This window comes from Bombina bombina, chromosome 4 (genome assembly GCF_027579735.1).
Source record: "Bombina bombina isolate aBomBom1 chromosome 4, aBomBom1.pri, whole genome shotgun sequence".
Taxonomy (NCBI): domain Eukaryota; kingdom Metazoa; phylum Chordata; class Amphibia; order Anura; family Bombinatoridae; genus Bombina; species Bombina bombina.
Window position 1 is genome coordinate 193,130,111 of NC_069502.1, and position 20,196 is coordinate 193,150,306.

General features: G+C 39.6%; 1 protein-coding gene across 1 annotated transcript in view; it reads right to left on the reverse strand.

The window, feature by feature from the left end:
* SNTG2 (syntrophin gamma 2) overlaps positions 1–20,196 on the reverse strand; it is an 804,523-nt gene that overhangs the window by 703,965 nt on the left and 80,362 nt on the right.

The following is a 20,196-nucleotide window of genomic DNA, read 5'->3' on the forward strand; positions in this document are numbered from 1 at the left end:
TACAACAATTTTAAACTAATTACACCTACTCTAAGCCCCCTAATAAAATAACAAAGACCCCCAAAATAAAAAATGCCCTACCCTATTCTAAATTACTAAAGTTCAAAGCTCTTTTACCTTACCAGCCCTGAACAGGGCCCTTTGCGGGGCATGCCCCAAGAAGTTCAGCTCTTTTGCCTGTAATCAGCCAATAGAATGCGAGTTCAATCTGATTGGCTGATTGGATCAGCCAGTCGGATTGAACTTGATTCTGATTGGCTGATTCCATCAGCCAATCAGAATATTCCTACCTTAATTCCGATTGGCTGATAGAATCCTATCAGCCAATCGGAATTCGAGGGACGCCATCTTGGATGACGTCCCTTAAAGGAACCGTCATTCTTCAGTTGGACGTCGCCGGAAGAAGATGGGTCATCGGATGAAGATAGAAGATGCCGCTTGGATCAAGATGGTTGCCGGTCCGGATCGCCTCTTCTTCCCGGATAGGATGAAGACTTTGGAGCCTCTTCTGGACCTCTTCAGCCACCGGATGATGGATCGCCAGCCCCCGCTTGGGTTGGATGAAGATTTTGGAGCCAGGACGGATCGGTGATACCTGGTGAGGTGAAGACAAGGTAGGATGATCTTCAGGGGCTTAGTGTTAGGTTTATTTAAGGGGGGTTTGGGTTAGATTAGGGGTATGTGGGTGGTGGGTTGTAATGTTGGGGGGGGTATTGTATGTTTTTTTTTACAGGCAAAAGAGCTGAACTTCTTGGGGCATGCCCCGCAAAGGGCCCTGTTCAGGGCTGATAAGGTAAAAGAGCTTTGAACTTTAGTAATTTAGAATAGGGTAGGGCATTTTTTATTTTGGGGGTCTTTGTTATTTTATTAGGGGGCTTAGAGTAGGTGTAATTAGTTTAAAATTGTTGTAATATTTTTCTTATGTTTGCAAATATTTTTTTTATTTTTTGTAACTTAGTTCTTTTTTATTTTTTGTACTTTAGTTAGTTTATTTCATTGTAGTTATTTGTAGGAATTGTATTTAATTTATTTATTGATAGTGTAGTGTTAGGTTTAATTGTAGGTAATTGTAGGTATTTTATTTAATTAATTTAATAATAGTATAGTGTTAGGTTTAATTCTAACAGGTTAGGATTTATTTTACAGGTAATTTTGTAATTATTTTAACTAGGTAACTATTAAATAGTTCTTAACTATTTAATAGCTATTGTACATGGTTAAAATAATTACAAAGTTGCCTGTAAAATAAATATTAATCCTAAAATAGCTACAATGTAATTATAATTTATATTGTAGCTATATTAGGATTTATTTTACAGGTAAGTATTTAGCTTTAAATAGGAATAATTTATTTAATAAGAGATAATTAATTTTGTTAGATGTAAATTATATTTAACTTAGGGGGGTGTTAGTGTTAGGGTTAGACTTAGCTTTAGGGATTAATACATTTATTAGAATAGCAGTGAGCTCCAGTCGGCAGATTAGGGGTTAATAATTGAAGTTAGGTGTCGGCGATGTTAGGGAGGGCAGATTAGGGGTTAATACTATTTATTATAGGTTTAGTGAGGCGGATTAGGGGTTAATAACTTTATTATAGTAGCGGTGCGGTCCGCTTGGCAGATTAGGGGTTAATAAGTGTAGGCAGGTGGAGGCGACGTTGAGGGGGGCAGATTAGGGGTTAATAAATATAATATAGGGGTCGGCGGTGTTAAGGGCAGCAGATTAGGGGTACATAGCTATAATGTAGGTGGTGGCGCTTTGCGGTCGGCAGATTAGGGGTTAATTATTGTAGGTAGCTGGCGGCGACGTTGTGGGGGGCAGATTAGAGGTTAATAAATATAATACAGGGGTCAGCGGTGTTAGGGGCAGCAGATTAGGGGTACATAAGTATAACGTAGGTGGCGGTCGGCAGATTAGGGGTTAAAAAAATTGAATCGAGTGGCGGCGATGTGGGGGGGCCTCGGTTTAGGGGTACATAGGTAGTTTATGGGTTTTAGTGTACTTTAGAGTACAGTAGTTAAGAGCTTTATGAACCGGCGTTAGCCCAAAAAGCTCTTAACTACTGACTTTTTTCTGCGGCTGGAGTTTTGTCGTTAGATTTCTAACGCTCACTTCAGACACGACTCTAAATATCGGAGTTAGAAAGATCCCATTGAAAAGATAGGATACGTAATTGACGTAAGGGGATCTGCGGTATGGAAAAGTCGCGGCTGAAAAGTGAGCGTTAGACCCTTTTTTGAGTGACTCCAAATACCGGAGTTAGCCTAAAACCAGCGTTAGGAGCCTCTAACGCTGGTTTTCACGGCTAACGCCAAACTCCAAATCTAGCCGATAGTTGTTTTTTTTTTTTGTTTTGTTTTTTTTTAGTTTTTTTTTTTAATAATAGTTTTTATTGAGGTTGAAATAGCGTAGTGGCAACAGTCTCATCAACAGAATACATTTTACAACATATATTATACTGGCATGACATAACAGATTAGGCACCTCATTTTTTTTAAATCTTATAGGTTTGCAAATTCCTCAAACAGGCAGGTCCAATCGTGGGACCAAAAGTTAAACAAAGCAATTGAGGACATGTCAACGTAGATAACAGTAAAAATTGCAATTTCAGCTTATGTGGGATAAACACAAATTGTGAAGTACATATACAATATCAATATAGTGAAGCATAATAAAAGCATCAAGATAACTCTCTATAAATCGTCGATTGGGAAAGTATGGAGCATAGCATCCCTCAGATTTTAGTGTAATCCAATAACCATTAGTACTGAGCTTCTATTAAAACATAAGCAAATTTAAGACTATTATCTTGAATAAACTTCAGTAAAACAGGATATCACTGCAAAGTCAATGTTCCTGTATTGAACCCCCACGAGCCATTCTACACTGTCGTAGGGAAAAACTAAGTCATGGCTCTACGGGTTGGGCAGAGACTACTAAACTCTGCCAAAAGGGTGTGCAGAGAGAAAGGGAATCATCCCTGACCGCACAGAAGTAATGGATGGGGGGGGGGGGGGCAGAGGAAGGCCAAAATAACAGATCTTACTATTGGTAACTTACACTTCTAACATAGAGTCAGAGAATATTGGTAGAGCAACTTTAACATCATCACGTTTAGCTAGGAGTCTCAAAGTATTACACAAGAAAGATTCTGGGGGCCTTGAAGCTAGCATATGGATATTCACACAAAGCGCAAGGTGACTAGGTTGCTAGCTAGATATGGCTTAGACTAGGTAAGGGTCAATCTCCCTAAGTGTTAGATATGTATCTCTAGTTAAAACCACAGCCCACTATTCGTATCTTCCACTTAACATGCGATAAAGTATACAATAATTGCAGGTGGTATACACAGTCAGTAAAAGTATTGAAAGTCCTATCATTCATAACTGTTAACAGTAACATTAAGCCTTCAGTTCAGCTACACATAGAAAAAAAGGGCTTTACTGCTCCATATTTAGTCTGTTTAAGTGCTTATTTAACCCACTGCACATAAAGAAGGGGCAGCTACATATTCTGTGCATAATTGGATAGTATTCATCATACATATATAATCATTAAATTCAACTGTAGTGTGGTGAGACTATAAATATAAGTACACTTATTAAATAGCGTTTCATTGACAAGCTGTACAGGGCTGAGGATACAATACAAAATCAGCTTAAGTGCTTCATAAAAACATTGCATGGCAGTCAGTATCATAGCTCAAGTAGTTTGTGAGATTTAAGTCTCCAGGCATCTACAATAGAATAACCTTAATGTCCTGCAAGCATAAATCCACGTCCAGTATTCTCTTTTTAACCCACTCCTTGCCTGTAAGTTAGTGAGAAGGCTACTCGACCTACAGTCAGGATATTTTCGGCCAGTGATTGAGCTGCGAAGCCGAAGAGCAAAGAACTCGTTATGGCAGCAGCCTCTGCTCTCCTCACCAGGGGAGCGGCCGCATTCGTCCGGGCAGCAGCCAGGGCCAAGGGGTACAGTTCCTCGATACTCATTTGTATGGGGTAAGTAGGTCTGATCTGCCTGGAAATCAAATACATGTCAGGGTGCAGATCCCCACATCTGGCGATGGGCTCACTAAGTTTCGCCTCCTCAAACACATAAGCGGTGCCTACTAAGCTTTCTGACTGGGGGGAATACCGGGAGTGGTCAAGACTGTCTGTCTCCAAAGGTATCACGTCCCCACTCACCCCTGACCCCTGACCGGTAAGACACAGCGCACTTTCCCGTTGCTCAGCAGGGCCCATCTCCCCCCCCTGTTGCAGCCGGAGCAGGATGGTCCCGGGCACCCAGCAGACTGCATTTTTAGTATGAGATGGTCGAATCTGGCCAGCATCTCAGACTCATGTTCCGCGAACATAGCTTTCACTGCACTGTAAAAATCCCCCATCTTGAAGGTCCTGCAGGTCCAAGCCGCACAAACGGCGGTCCTGCGCAATGCTGTGCAGACGTTGTTTAGTCTCAGGCAGCGTTTAAGACTGCTTTTGAGGTGTTGATAATCTTTATGGCCCGCATGTCACCCGGGCGATGCCGCTTACCTCCCTCCTTACCTAATGAAGGGTCGATCGCAGCAGTAATTTCCGACCATTCTGACAATCACGGCCTAGAGGCCCAATGCTGGTGCGTTACCAAAGTCCTTCAGATGTCCTGAAGCTAACACTCTGCAGACTCCTAGTTCATAATCTGAGTAGTATTTGATCTTCAGGGGAGATCTGGGGTGATTTCATGTGCAATGGGGTTATTTTTCAGAACTTTTATTAACTTTTATGGCAGGAGCTATGATCAGACACGTCCGTTCAGCAAGCTAGTTAACTCCGCCCCCCATAGTATAGTTTTTTTGCATATATGAAGATTGTCTTTTACCCTCTGTTCCTCTCTACAAGCTATTTATGTGTGTATCTTACCTATCTGACTTGCTAGGCAGCCCCTGGGCTCCTTTTTAACTGTTAATTCATGAACTCTCAACTCTCCATACAGTTAAGCTAAGGAGACCCTTTTGGCATTGCAAAGGTATGTTGTTTTTTCGATGAAGTAGCCGCTCAGATATGCTTTCATAGCAGCCCAAGCCATGGCAAGATTTGTGTGACAGATATCATTTAGTGATATATATTTATGAATTATTGAAGGGATTTCAGTGGTCCACAGCTCAGAAAAAAGCTATCTAGGGAGCCTCCAGTTCATTCTTCTGTCAGGAAGGTGCAAAAGAGAGAAGTCAGCACAGACCAGGTCATGGTCTGACCATGGGCAGATGTGATATTCCAACAGCCTTTTTTCATACATAGGTTTTCCCTTTAAGATGTAAGCTGGTCCTTAATCCCCTTTCTTCCATAAAAGACCTGCACCTTATTCTCCAGGTGCTTAGTAATTTGTTTAGTGTGTGGATTACAATCCAATACGCTCTTTACTGAGCCTTCTAAGTTATTGTATATTTGCTAGTAATACTAGCTGGACTTTTGTTTTTTCAATTTTTTTCTCTAGAAGTGGCAAACAGTTAATCATCCGTTAACTCACTGCTTGTCTGAAGGTTTAAACTCTCATAACGGACAACTGACTTCTGCACAGACCAAACAACTACCTGCAGCCTGAAACTGCAGTGATGGAAGCTGAATCTGGAAGCAGCCTCTCTTTTATGAAATCTGCAGCCCAGATCTTCACAGACCAAACAACTTACCTGCAGCCTGGAACTGCACCGATCGAAATTGCATTTGGAAGCCAATTCTCATATATGTAATCTTCAGCCTGGATCTGCACAGACCGAACAGCTTACCTGCAGCCTGGAAGTGCACTGATCAAGCTGCATCTGGAAGCCGTCTCTCTTTTATGTAATCTGGAGCCCAAATCTTCACAGACCAAACAACTTACCTGCAGCCTGGAACTGCACTAATCGAAACTGCATCTGGAAGCCAATTCTCATATACTGTATGTAATCTGCAGCCTGGATCTGCACAGACAGAACAGCTTACCTGCAGCCTGACACTGCACTGATCAAGCTGCATCTGGAAGCCAGTACACACAAATTATACTTGTAGCCTGGATTCTGCTCAGACCGAACTCTGTTATCAACATAACTTCCTGTAGCCTAGTTCTGCAGGATTCCGTTATCACAATTCTCCAGTAATCCCTTGACTTCCTATTAAAATACATAGAACTTTCCTCCGTGATTTCATATAACTGTGCAAGATCCTACCAGACGATTATGGCTACTTCCAAACATTCTGTGTTCATTGTGACTCAAGTCTTCTCTTAGAATCTCCTAACTTCATATATATGTATTGTCAACTTTAGGAACTTAGTTATCTACAAAAATCTGTTTACCTTATTCAAGCCTCATACTCTTGTCCATGAATCTACAGTGTAGCCAACACGCCCACCCAACATCATAGGGAAGCTTGCCATTCTACTGATAAAATTTTGGAATATCTCTATACATCTGGCAACATAACAACAGTTACACTTCATTCCTTAAAGGGACATTGAACACTTTGAGATGGTAATATAAAATGATAAATTGTATATAATAAAACAACTCTGCAATATACTTTCATTATTTATTTTGTCCTCTTTGCCTGTAATTCCATTCTGAAATTGTGAGCTTTTCAGTTCCTGTTAGAAATGGAAGTGCAGAACACTGTGAAATCCAGCACAACCATTGGCTGCACACTCTAGTGACCTATTTATAACTTTCCCTAATTGGCCACAGCAGAGAAGGTAACACAAGTTACAACATGGCAGCATCCAGTGTTTTATAGACACTAAAACTTTACACTTATTTTGTCACTTTTTAAACAACTAATGAAACTTTAATAATTACATCTACATGTTAGTCCTGGACTAATCTTTTCTTTGAATGCATCATTCTATCTAGCATGTATTTAGTGTTTAATGTCCCTTTAAAGGCTAAGGATTCTCTCTCAAAAGTAATCAATGTTTCACTCCATGAAACCTAGTTACATAGAAACATATGAAAGTGCTGTGACATATGATCACATATGACAGTGCTGTGTACAAGAATCACCACTCCATGCTTCTTCTTGGAAAAATAAGTCACTGCAAATATCAGGAACAAATTAGGTCTATTTAAGAACAGGGAACCCTCCTGCCAGTGAGTTTCTTGCAAAAAGGCCAGGTGGACTTTGTTATATAAAAAATAGTGAACCAAAAGACTTCTCTTTGCAGGGGAATTTAGACCCTGGGTATTTAAAGTGGCAAATCTAGGTGGGGCCATATTCTAAGTGATGGGGGGTATGGAATGTAAAACAATGGTAAGAATGGCTGGATATAGAAAAGAAAAAGGGGGGAAATAAACTCTTACTCAAATCAACTTCTAGAGATCTCTGCAATAAGTGCAAAAATGATGTTTTCAACTTTTAACATAAGAAGTGTATAAAAACACTTCACATATAAGTTGCCTCTTATCATAAAAGGAGGAGGACATGACTTGTACAATATTGGTGGGGGGGTTCAAGAGAATCCCTCTTCCCGTCAGTCAAGATAGATAAAGATGTACACATGTGATCAATAGTGATGGACATAAAAACTTATGAGCAACATTATAAGTCATAAAAGTATTTGGTGAGGAAGAAAAAAATAAAAAGAAAAGAATGAAAAAACCCTAGAGGAAAAGGGGAAGATAAGGGAGGAGAAAGCCCCCCACATAAAAAGGGGAAGGTAAGGGAGGGGCGAAATCCCAGCCTATCAGAAACAGCAGTTATTCACCAAAATGCAATATAACAGTAACACGAATGGAGTAGAATCTATGTGATCTTGATAATAGGCTACAACAAGTACAACAACAAACATACAGCTAGATTACAAGTTTTGCGTTATGAGTGAAAAAGCCTCATAATGCTGCTTTTTCACTACTGCTGCTATTATGAGTCTTGTAGGTACAGCTGTACCGCACACTTTTTTGGCCATCACGCAACGTAACTACAGCACTTTTTAAAAAGTCCTTTTTCAATGGGACTTCCATAGCCTCTGTATTACGAGTTTGCCTGTCCGGCCAAAAAGTGAGTGGTACAGCCTATAACTACAAGATCCATACCGTAAACTGAAAATCAGTAGTTACGTTACAAAACTGTACCATAAAACTCATAACTAAAGTGTCACAAAGTACACTAACACCCATAAACTACCAATTAACCCCTAAACCGAGGCCCTGCCGCATCACAAACACTAAAATAAAATTATTAACCCCTAATCTGCCGCTCCGGACATTGCCACCACTATAATAAACATATTAACCCCTAAACCGCCGTACTCCCACATCACAAACACTAGTTAAATATTATTAACCCCTAATCTGCTGCCCCCAATGTCGCTGCCACTATACTAAAGTTATTAACCCCTAAACCTCTGGCCTCCCACATCACTAACACTAAATAAATATAGTAACCCCTAAACCTAAGTCTAACCCTAACCCTAACACCCCTAACTTTAATATAATTAAAATAAATCTAAATAAAACCTACTATTAATAACTAAATAATTACTATTTAAGACTCGCCAGAAACAGCAGTTATGAAGCAGCGGTCAAAAAGTCTGCTGCTCCATAACCTGTCCGCCTGCTCTGAGCTCCATAACCTGTCCGCCTGCTCGAGTACGATCGGGTTGATTGACACCCCCCTGCTGGTGGCCTATTGGACGCGAGTCTGCAGGGGGCGGCGTTGCACCAACAGCTCTTGTGAGCTGCTGGTGCAATGCTGAATATGGCGAGCGTATTGCTCGCTGTATTCAGTGAGGTCTGTCGGACCTGATCCGCACTGTTGGATCAGGTCCGACAGACCTTGATAAATAGAGGCCTAAATACTTACCTGTAAAATAAACCCTAAGCTAGCTACAATAAAACTAATAGTTACATTGTAGCTATCTTAGGTTTTATTTTTATTTTACAGGTAAGTTTGTATTTATTTTAACTAGGTAGAATAGTTAGTAAATAGTTATTAACTATTTACTATCTACCTAGTTAAAATAAATACAGATTTACCTGTAAAATAAAACCTAACCTGTCTTACACTATCTTAAAAACCTAAGCTCCCCATTGCCCTGAAAAGGGCATTTGGATGGGCATTGCCCTTAAAAGGGCATTTAGCTCTTTTACATTGCCCAAAATCCCAAATCTAAAAATAAAACCCACCCAATAAACTATTAAAAAACTTTTGGTGGGGATACCCGCAACCCTACATTCATGCCTTGAAAGACAAATACAATTTCAAGTGGTTGACCGAGCGGATTACCCATTTAGGAGTAAAATTGTCTCCTAACGCCCAAAAAATGATAAAGGATAATTACTCCCCCTTACTGACGGAACTACGTAACTTAAAAAACACATGGGACCATAAGTCCATTTCATGGATGGGAAGAATAGCATCGCTTAAAATGTCTTTCCTCCCCAAATTGACATATCTATTCCGTTGTCTACCATTTAGAGTCCCTACGCATCTCCCCCTCCAATTTCAAAGTGAAATCACAAAGTTCATCTGGCAAGGCAAGACCCCCAGAATTGCTCACAGGACTTTACAATTCCCTGTGTCCTCAGGCGGACTCGCATCACCGTCAGTAGTGAAATATTATGAAGGAGCTATGCTAACGCACATCTCCCAATGGGGAGTCCTCCAGTCTCACGACAGGTGGAGAGAACTTGAGCAGGCGTCACTGCCATCCAATGTTCTCCTTCGGGATGTTCTATGGATTCCACCACATAGCCGCAGAACGATGGCCATTAGTAATCTGGTCATTCTGGAGTGTCTATCAGTCTGGGATAGGCTTAGACATCGCCAGCTCATCGCTCCCCATCCCTCTCCTATAACTTCGGTAGCTGGACTACTTACGGGCTTACCTGACACTCACCCGAACACGTGGGCCCGATTAGGGGTTACTAAAGTCTCGGACTTTTGGTCCACCACGCAGCCGGATGAATTTATACCGCTAAAGCAGTTGAATCAGCAAGTGGCCACCCCTAAGTTCCTTACCTTTGAAATTACTAGGATCCAAAGCTTCTTACGAAGCTGGGGCTTCCTTCCGTCCGCTTCCCGTCCCTCTACCCCTTGGGAATCTACCTGGCAAGGGGGACGCAGACTTGTCAGGCCACTGTCAAGGCATTATGCCCTCCTGGATGGCACCTCCCCGCCCACTCTGGCCCCGCATCTTCTCCGATGGGACTCCCTTTTCTGTATTGGCAAAGAGCTATCCAGCTGACTAAGACTCTACATTGTGTAACAATGTTTGAGACATACTACAAAGTTCTCTCACATTGGTACTATGTCCCTACACGTTTGTCCAAAATGTTTCCAGGAACGTCTCCATTATGTTGGAGGGGTTGTGGCCTCCATGGTAGTATGCTACACATATGGTGGGAGTGTCCCATCATCAGACCCTTGTGGGAAAGGGGAATACATACCCTTGCTGAGTATGGCTTTAGAGTGCCTGCTGGTCCAGCGCTTGCCCTCCTACATCTAGGTATTCATATCCTTCCCAGGCACCAAAGTCTCTTTGGTGTTTATCTCTTGGCCTCAATTAAAAATAATATAGCCCGGGCTTGGAAGAGAGCTGCTCCTCCTAGCTGGCAGGATATCATCCACACAATGGCCTATTTGTACACTATGGAAAAGGCGATATATTTCGATCTGAACAAATCTGACCTGTTTGAAATAGCTTGGGCTGATTGGAAGAACAACCATGATACGCTGTGGCACCCACAGGTCCTGGCGAATGACGTCCAAACTGACAGTTAATGTTCTGACTATCCTCCCTGACGGATAACGCGCGCAGCATCTAAAAGTACTGACTATAATATACCCCCCCACCTCGCCCCACACACATGTGCCCCCCCCTACCCTCCCCCCCCATTCCTTTCTTTTCTCTACACTCAAAATATCTGAGTTGCAGTGCCCTATTGTGTTACCACAGATCCGCTCACCCGAGTGAGAAATCACTTGCACATTATCTCTGTACGGGGTGAGGTTAACTTACTACAACTAAATCCGAACGGATTCCTCCTGCTTGTTTGTCTCAGTTGTTTTTTCTTACAAATGTGCAGAATTTTTCTGTGTAGGGTCTGATGACCCATTATTCTATTTATTTATTATGTTGAAAAAAAAGGGGTCCTGCGAGTCCCCAATTGTTATGTTATGGATTTGCAAAATCTTGAATAAAAACACTATAAAAAAAAAAAAAAACCACTATTAAAAAACCTAAAACTAACCCTGAAGATCCACTTACAGTTTTTGAAGTCCGGACATCCATCCTCAACGAAGAAGGGAGAAGTCTTCATCAAAGTGGCAAGAAGTCGTCCTCCAGGTGGGCAGAAGTCTTCATCCAGACGGTATCTTCTATCTTCATCCTTCCAAAGCAGAGCAGCTCCATCTTCAAGACATCCGGCGCGGAGCATCCTCTTCTTTCGATAGTTCTTAAACAATGAAGGTTCCTTTAAATGACATCATCCAAGATGGCATCCCTTGAATTCCGATTGGCTGATAGAATTCTATCAGCCAATCGTAATCAAAGGGTAAAAAATCCTATTGGCTGATAGAATTCTATCAGCCAATCGGAATTCAAGGGATGCCATATTGGATTACATCATTGAAAGGAACCTTCATTGTTCAAGAACCATCGAAAGAAGAGGATGCTCCGCGCCAGATGTCTTGAAGATGGAGCCGCTCCACGTCGGAAGGATAAAGATAGAAGATGCCGTCTGGATGAAGACTCCTGCCCATCTGGAGGACGACTTCTTGCCACTTGGATGAAGACTTCTCCCGGCTTCGTTGAGGATGGATGTCCAGTCTTCAAAAACTGTAAGTGGATCTTCGGGACTTAGTGTTAGGTTTTTTTAAGGGTTTATTGGGTGGGTTTTATTTTTAGATTAGGGACTTTGGGCAATGTAAAAGAGCTAAATGCCATTTTAAGGGCAATGCCCATCCAAATGCACTTTTCAGGGCAATGGGGAGCTTAGGTTTTTTAGGTAGTTTTTTTTTGGGGGGGTTGGTTGTGTGGGTGGTGGGTTTTACTGTTGGGGGGTTGTTGTTTTTTATTACTGGTAAAAGAGCTGATTTCTTTGGGGCAATGCCCCGCAAAAGTCCCTTTAAGGGCCATTGGCAGTTTATTGTAGGCTAGGTTTTTTTTTTATTTTGACAGGGCTATTAGATTCGTTGTAATTAGTTTAAATATTTGATAATTTATTTTTTATTTTGTGTAATTTAGTGTTTATTATTTTCTGTAATTTAGATAAATGTATTTTGTTCATTTAATTTATTTAATTTTAGTGTAATGTTAGGTTTTAGTGTAAGACAGGTTCGGTTTTATTTTACAGGTAAATTTGTATTTATTTTAACTAGGTAGCTATTAATACTAGGTAGCTAGTTAATAACTATTCACTAACTATTCTACCTAGTTAAAATAAATACAAACTTACCTGTAAAATAAAAATAAAACTTAAGATAGCTACAATGTAACTATTAGTTATATTGTAGCTAGCTTAGGATTTATTTTATAGGTAAGTATTTTGTCTTAAATAGGAATTATTTAGGTAATAATAGTAATTTGTATTTAGATTTATTTTAATTATATTAAAGTTAGGGGTGTTAGGGTTAGGATTAGACTTAGGGTTAGGTTTAGGGGTTAATATATTTATTTAGTGTTAGTGATGTGGGAGGCCAGAGGTTTAGGGGTTAATAACTTTAGTATAATGGTGGCAATGACGTTGGGGGCGGCATATTAGGGGTTAATAAGTGTAGGTAGGTGTCGGCGATGTCGGGGTGGCAGATTAGGGGTTAATATGTGTAGGTAGGTGGCGGCGATGTCAGGGGCAACAGATTAGGGGTTAATAAGTGTAGGTAGGTGGCGGCAATTTCGAGGGCGGCAGATTAGGGGTTAATAAGTGTAATGTAGGTGGCGGCGATGTCAGGGGCAGCAGATTAGGGGTGTTTAGACTCGGGGTTTATGTTAGGGTGTTAGGTTTAAACATACATTTTCTTTCCCCATAGGAATCAATGGGGCTGCGTTACGGAGCTTTACTCTCCATTATTGCAGGTGTTAGTCTTTTTTTTAGCCGGCTCGTCTATGGGGAAATCGTGTACGAGTACGTAAAACCAGCTCAAAGCAGCGCTGGTATTTGTGTGCGGTATGGAGCTCAACGCTGTCATATTGCCCACTAACACCAGGTTTTTACAAACCTGTAATAGCAGCGCTATTAAAGGTGAGCAGTGGAAATAACTTGCAAAACTCGTAATCTGGCCGATAGTTATGTAGTCAACTATAATATCCTATTTCATGTGTGAGTCAAGTTGTCTTGCAGGAGTCCACATGAATAAGTTTTCAGTAGACACAGCAGCTTCCAGAACCACCATCCCCATATATCATACTATAAGGGGGGCAGCTGATACTGGCAACAAGGAGTTTTAGGAACAGTGGCAAGTCAAACCAAGGGAGAAAGACTGCTCATGACCTCCCTGAGTTGGTGATGGAGTGGAGGTTGATTATGAGGGCAGCTTTTTCTTGGTTTGCCTTGGTCCTATTCAGGAATTGCAACTTGAAGTTGAATAAAGGCATTGGCTCGAGGCTGTTATATCCAGATGAAAAGCCTAATAGGGAATCCCCATCTGTATTGTATTCCTCATTCTTTCAGGATTTTGGTAAGATAGTTTCTGGAAACCTTCAAATTTGCCAGACAAAGATTTTTCTTTAGAAAGTGGCCAAAGTAGTTTCTCCTGAAAACTGAAATAGTGAAGACTAGCTATAACATCTCCGGGATTTTCACTGTCTACTGTTCTGGGCCTTAGGACCTTATGTACTCTGTCAATAAGGGTCTCAGTTTCAACAGTAGTGCCCAAGATTGATTTGAAAAGGTCTTGCAGAAAATTATCTAATTTCTGTGGTTGGACTGGCTCTAGTATGCTTCTGATCCTTATATGTCTTTATGTTTTGCATATATTGCACAATAATATAAAAGTACCGCAGCTTATACTATTAACCCCCAAACTGACATAACTCCCCACTGCAATATTCCCTATTCTACTTAACCCCTATAATGCCATTGCCCCACTGCAATAAACCCACTAACCTATTAACCTCTAAACTACCATTACCCCCACCACAATAAACACCCTAAACTATTAACCCCCCTAACCGCCACAACCCTCATTTCAATAACCCCATCATTTTTAACCCCCTCACAACTATCTTCCCCCAAGACCCCTAACCTAAGACACTAGCATTAAAAAAAAATACAAAAAAATACATGACCAAAAATAAAAACTCACTATCAGTATCCTAAAACTAATGTCCTAAGAATGGCATTTGTCGGGCAGTGCCATAAAGTAATCATAGCTCTATTGTTTAAAAAACAAAATATCTAAAAAAAAAATCATATCTTAAAAAAGTTCTGTGCTAAAAAACCTAACTGGCAAAAAAAAAAAAACTGGCCCTATACAAAAAAATCCCCCCCACAAAATAAAAACACTATCACAAAACCCAAAAGTTGGAACTTGAATCAGTCTCCGTAGGTGGGCAGCTACGGGCCCATGTCAGCGATTCTTTCATTCTTCCACCATGGCGGCGATACTCTGGAGCTGTCCTCCTCCATTTGATGTGTCTTCTTCCATCTTCTATCATCCATTCAATGCTTCTTCTTTTCTTCTGATCTGACTTCAGTCTGACATCACCTTCATGCTGTCATGGCAGCACACTGAAGCTTAGATGTGAGGTTCCCCCTTTTTATATCTATGCCTTGCATTTCTAATGGCTGATTTTTAAATTTAATTTCATATCAGCCAATAGAATGAAAACATTTCCTATTTGCTGATTTGAAATTGAAACTGAATTTGTATGCAAAAGAGCAAATCCCTTCAACTTGGGCACTGCCCAACAAAAGCCCTTTTCAGGGCAATTTTTAGAGTAGGTTTTAGTGTTAGTATAGGTTTTTTTTTAGGGTGGACTTTTTTTTAAGGGGTCTTACTGGTTGTTTATTTTTTTTTGGTAATGTATTTTTTGTTTTTGGTTATTTTGGTTTTATTTTTGTAATGCTGGTATTTTTTATTTTGTGTGACTTGGGGGTATTAGATGAGGGATCTTGGGGGGTTAGCTGTTAGGGGTTAATAGATTAGGGGTTATTCTGTTGGGGTAATGGCGGTTTAGGGGTTAAGAGGTTAGGGGTTTTATTGTGGTGGGGGTAGTGATGGATAGGGGTTGATAGGTTAGGGGGATTATTGCGGTGGGGGTAGTGATGGCATAGGGGTTAATAGGTTAAGGGGTTTATTGTGGTGGAGGTAATTGCGATATAGGGGTTAAGTAGTGTAGAGGATATTTTAGAGGGGGTTATGTCGGTTTGGGTCTTCATAATTGAGGCTGTGGTTCATTTATTTTGTTTTACGATATATGCAAAAGAGATCCTTTACTTTACATCGCCAATATAGGTAGCGATGCTGCTTGCAATATTTCGCCAGCATCGCTATCTGTTGCAATGTATCGTAAAATGGCTCTTGCTGATGCTGCCCTTAAACACTGATGTCACCTGCTTGGAATATTTCAACATGGCGACTGATTTCTTTTAAATATCTCATCGCTTCATGGCTCTTTCGATCATCTGGCCTTAAGGCTGCATTGAATTGCAGGATTACTAAAGCGATCTTAGTATCTCCTAGGCCCACTGCAGTCTCCGGCCAGTTGAAAATTATATTTCATGCCACTAGGGAATCCAACAGCAAACAGCCTTCACAATCGTCTCCTGCAGCAATATTGTGGGAGAGAAAGGAGAAGCTGGCTACTAATAGCGCGATTCTCTTGAAGACAGTAGAAGAAGTCAGACAAAGCTTGTCGATCAGAAAGGAGATCATGCAGCTCCTGGCTGTTGTAGCAGTCGCAGACCAGGCCCCAGATTAATTTTTTGCCTGATCCATTCCAGCTCCACAAAAGGTTGTTCAGATCTGCATCCAGGTTGTATATGTGGCTTGAGGCTTACCTAACCGCACTTTTGTAGGCTTTTAACATAGAGAAATATATTCTTTATTGCAAACATCTGTGACTGTTCACTTCCTTACTCTGCCCCCTGATCTTTCTTGCACAATGCTAATTTGAATTTGAATTTTTCATAAAATATTATTTTTGCTGAATCATTTTCTTATGATTTTTATGGCAGCAAACAATACAAATTTAACTGCATATTTCAATGTTTCATTTTATATTTTTAAATTCAGTTCGAAAGTAATTGTGATAACATGAATGCAATTGTATTTTATGCTCAAACTTAAAAGCTTAAGTAGAAGGTTTTTCCTTAAAAAAGTTGCACTAAACACAAGATAAATACTTAAAATAAAGTATTTCACTAAATAAGGACCTACGCTTTTTAACCCCTACACTACTTAACCTCTAAACCACCACAACCTTCATCACAAGCCTCCTACACTATTTAACACCTAAACTGTCACAATTCCCATCACAAACCCCCCTACACTACTTAAACCCTAATCCACCGCAACCCCCATCACAAACCCCCCTACACTACTTAACCCCTCACCCTCTGCAACCCCCAGAAAAAAACACTATCCTACAAAGAAAAGCCCCTATGCTAAAAAAAGAACTCAATACTAAAAATCTCAAGATTTTACTCACCATCTTCAATCCTCAGAAGAAGACCAAAGTCACCATGGACCACCTGCCACTGCGGACCCGCTGCTACCCTCCCTAAAGAGCCGGATTCAGGATGGTAAGTAAAATCTTGAGGTTTCATTTGTTTTAGGGTAGTTTTTTTTAGGATAGGCCTTTTTTTTAGGACAGGGTTTTTTTTTGTAGGATATTGGGGGGGGTACTTTAGTTTTTGTATAGTGGTTTTTTTTTTTGGGAGGCTTTTTCTATTTTTAAGGGTATTTTAGTTTTAGTTTAGGGCTTTTTTATTTTTGTGCAATTTTTTTATGTTGTATAATTTTTTTTATTTCTTTTTTTAACTGGTAGTGATTTTTATTTTTTGTAACTTAGGGGTCTTAGGTAAGGGTCTTCAGGGGTTAGCTGTTTTTAACATCCAAGTGCACACCTTAAACTTAAAGGGACATAATACTTATATGCTAAATCACTTGAAACTGATGCAGTATAACTGTAAAAAGCTGACAGGAAAATATCACCTGAGCATCTCTGTGTAAAAAAAGGAAGACATTTTACCTCACAATTTCCTCAGCTCAGCAGAGTAAGTTCTGTGTAAAAGTTATAATTTAGCTGCTGCCCAGCTGCAGGTAAAAATAAAAAAAATGAATAAATGAACTGCAGCCAATCAGCATCAACAGTGCTGATGTCATGAACTCATTTACTGTGATCTCATGAGATTTGACTTAACTCTCATGAGATTTCATAGTAAACTTCCTTAAACTGAATAGGGAAATAATATGAGTGTGCACGAAAGCTCATTCCCTTAGCTGTCCCGAGACAGACATACTGATTTGCTGCTTAGAAGTCCTTTACAATGGGATGTGGCTACTGAGGAACTTTTGAGGTAAAATATCTTTCTTTTTTAAATAGAGTTATTCAGGTGATATTTTCTAGTCAGCTTTTAACAGCTATGCTGCATTGAACATTTGGGTATCATGGCCCTTTAAAAGTCACATGTAATAAAGCACTATCAAGAGTACTAAAAAGCAGACCGAATCCTCTGAATCATCCAGCAGACTCCCCTCAGCAGACCTCAAACTTTTGTCATAGTGATGCTCATATCAGCATGTAAATTAGTAAAAGACACAACAGGAGCATATGTGTGGATTTCACAAAAAAAAGCATTTATTAAAACAAAGCAACATATTTCTCAGTGCTCCTTGCTGTTTCTTCAGGCTTAAAAATAATCTTAAAAATCATAAATACACTCTTGTTGTGAACAAAGGTTACCTAAACAATATTACTTAAAAATATTTATAATTTTCAATTTACATAAACAAAAAATAAATGCACAATATTCTTTATGCAATGTATATAAATATATTTGTCTGCACCCTCCAAATAAATACTTAAAAAAACATGTACTTAAATAGAGAGTACACAGTTATAATAGTTTCTGTATATTCGGTTTAGGGGTTAAGTAGTGTAGGGGGTTTCTTGCGATGGGGTTGTGACAGTTTAGGGGTTTAGTAGTATAGGGGGGTGTTTGCAATAGGGATTTTGGTTGTTTAGGGGTTTATTGGGATAGGGGTTAGCGCACAAGTATATATGTTTTGTACGTTGCGGCTAAATTGAAATCAATGGGGAGAAGGGGGTTAAGCAATATCGAAAGTCTAGCTTTTTGCACGCGTAGCATTTTATTCGCGCACAATTTTTTTTATTTTCAACTTGTAACGTGCACTACCTGACACACGCAAAAAACTTACTTCTAGCGAAGTTAACGCTCGAGCGGGAGTGGTAATTACCACATCTAGCCCTAAGTTATTGAAACAGAGTTTAAAGACCATTTACAAACCTACTTCACCCAGTAGTTGTGTTGACAGTCATAATTAAATAGAAATGTTGTAATATGAGTCTTAAAGGGACACCCAAGTCAATAATTAACTTTTGATTCAGATAGAGCATGCAATTTTAAACAATTTTCCAATCTACTTCCATTAACAAAATGTGCACAGTCTTTTTATATTTATACTTTTTTTAGTCACCAGCACCTACTAAACATGTGCTAGAATTCCCATAATATATGTATATGCATTTGTGATTGGCTGATGGCTGTCACATGATACAGGAGGAGTTGAAATAGATATAACTTGAAAATGTGTGAGAAAAAAATCTGCTACTCATTTGAAGTTCAGACTAAGTGCTATAACGTTTTTTTTATCATGCATTTGTTGATTATGCAAATCTACTTTATTTACTGGCACTGTACTTATAAGAGATAAAAAATATATTGAGGGTCTCATAATCTCTGAAGAACAAACTTTTAAAGAAAGATGTGGGTATAAGAGTTGAAATTTGGGTCCAAAATCTATCTGTAATTCTAGCAAGTTTTCACAAGATCATTTTTTAATTGTCACCAGCAGGTACCGATTACACATACGATAAAAAAAAAATAATGTCATTTAAAATTACCCTCAATATTGTTTTATTCTTTGTTATATATATATTTATATGTCATATTTTATCTTTATATATGGATTTAAATTACAATAATTTAGTTTTTGGAATGAAACTGATTAACCCTTTTTCAAATGACTTGGTAGTATCCTTCTATCACTAGTGTTTTTTGTTATTTAGTAATAACAAATTAACTACATTAAACTTTGTAAGTTACTTATTTTATATATATAAGGCATATATTTCAATGGGGACAATAATACCACTTGTTTTGTTACAAAACCTTCCAAATGTAAAGCTTTGGGCCCATATTTATCAAGGTCTGTCGGACCTGATTCGACAGTGCGGATCAAGTCTGACAGACCTCGCTGAATACGGCGAGCAATATGCTCGCCGTATTCAGCATTGCACCATCAGCTCACAAGAGATGCTGGTGCAACGCCGCCCCCTGCAGACTCACTGCCAATAGGCCGCCAGCAGGGGGTGTCAATCAACCCGATCGTACTCGATCAGGTTGATTTCCGGCGATGTCTGTCCGCCTGCTCAGAGCAGACGGACAGGTTATGGAGCAGCGGTCTTTGTGATCGCTGCTTCATAACTACTGTTTCTGGCGAGTCTGCAGGCTCGCCAGAAACACGGGGCATCAAGCTCCATTCGGAGCTTGATACATATGCCCCATAGTGTGCTAGTGAGTTTGTGATTATCAACAATTAATGTTAACATATTTGTACATAAAATTAATAAAACTGTAGCAATTGTTGCCTGTAGGAGGTAAGAAAAATAAATTAGATCAGAACCATAATATCACAATTTGAAGTACTGGATCTCTCATTGCTACAGAAGAGCATTATGGACACTTGTTCACAGATAGAGCTACAAACTATAAGGCAAAGAACACTAAATGGTTTTGCAGTGTGCATGTGCTGGCATTATCATAAAAGTTTATTTAAAAAAAAAAAAACAACTTACACTTGAAAAAGTTAGTTTGGAATTTGTTCAGGGGGTTCGTATAGACTTTCAAAGCAGCCAATAATATGTGGTTTACAATGAAGTAAAACATGGTTTCTAAATTATTTATTTTATTCATCATTAGTACTTTTAATATGTAATTGCACTTTGTTTTACTTTTGTTTTTACTTAAACCAATTTAGCACACATACCCTTTTTCCCTGT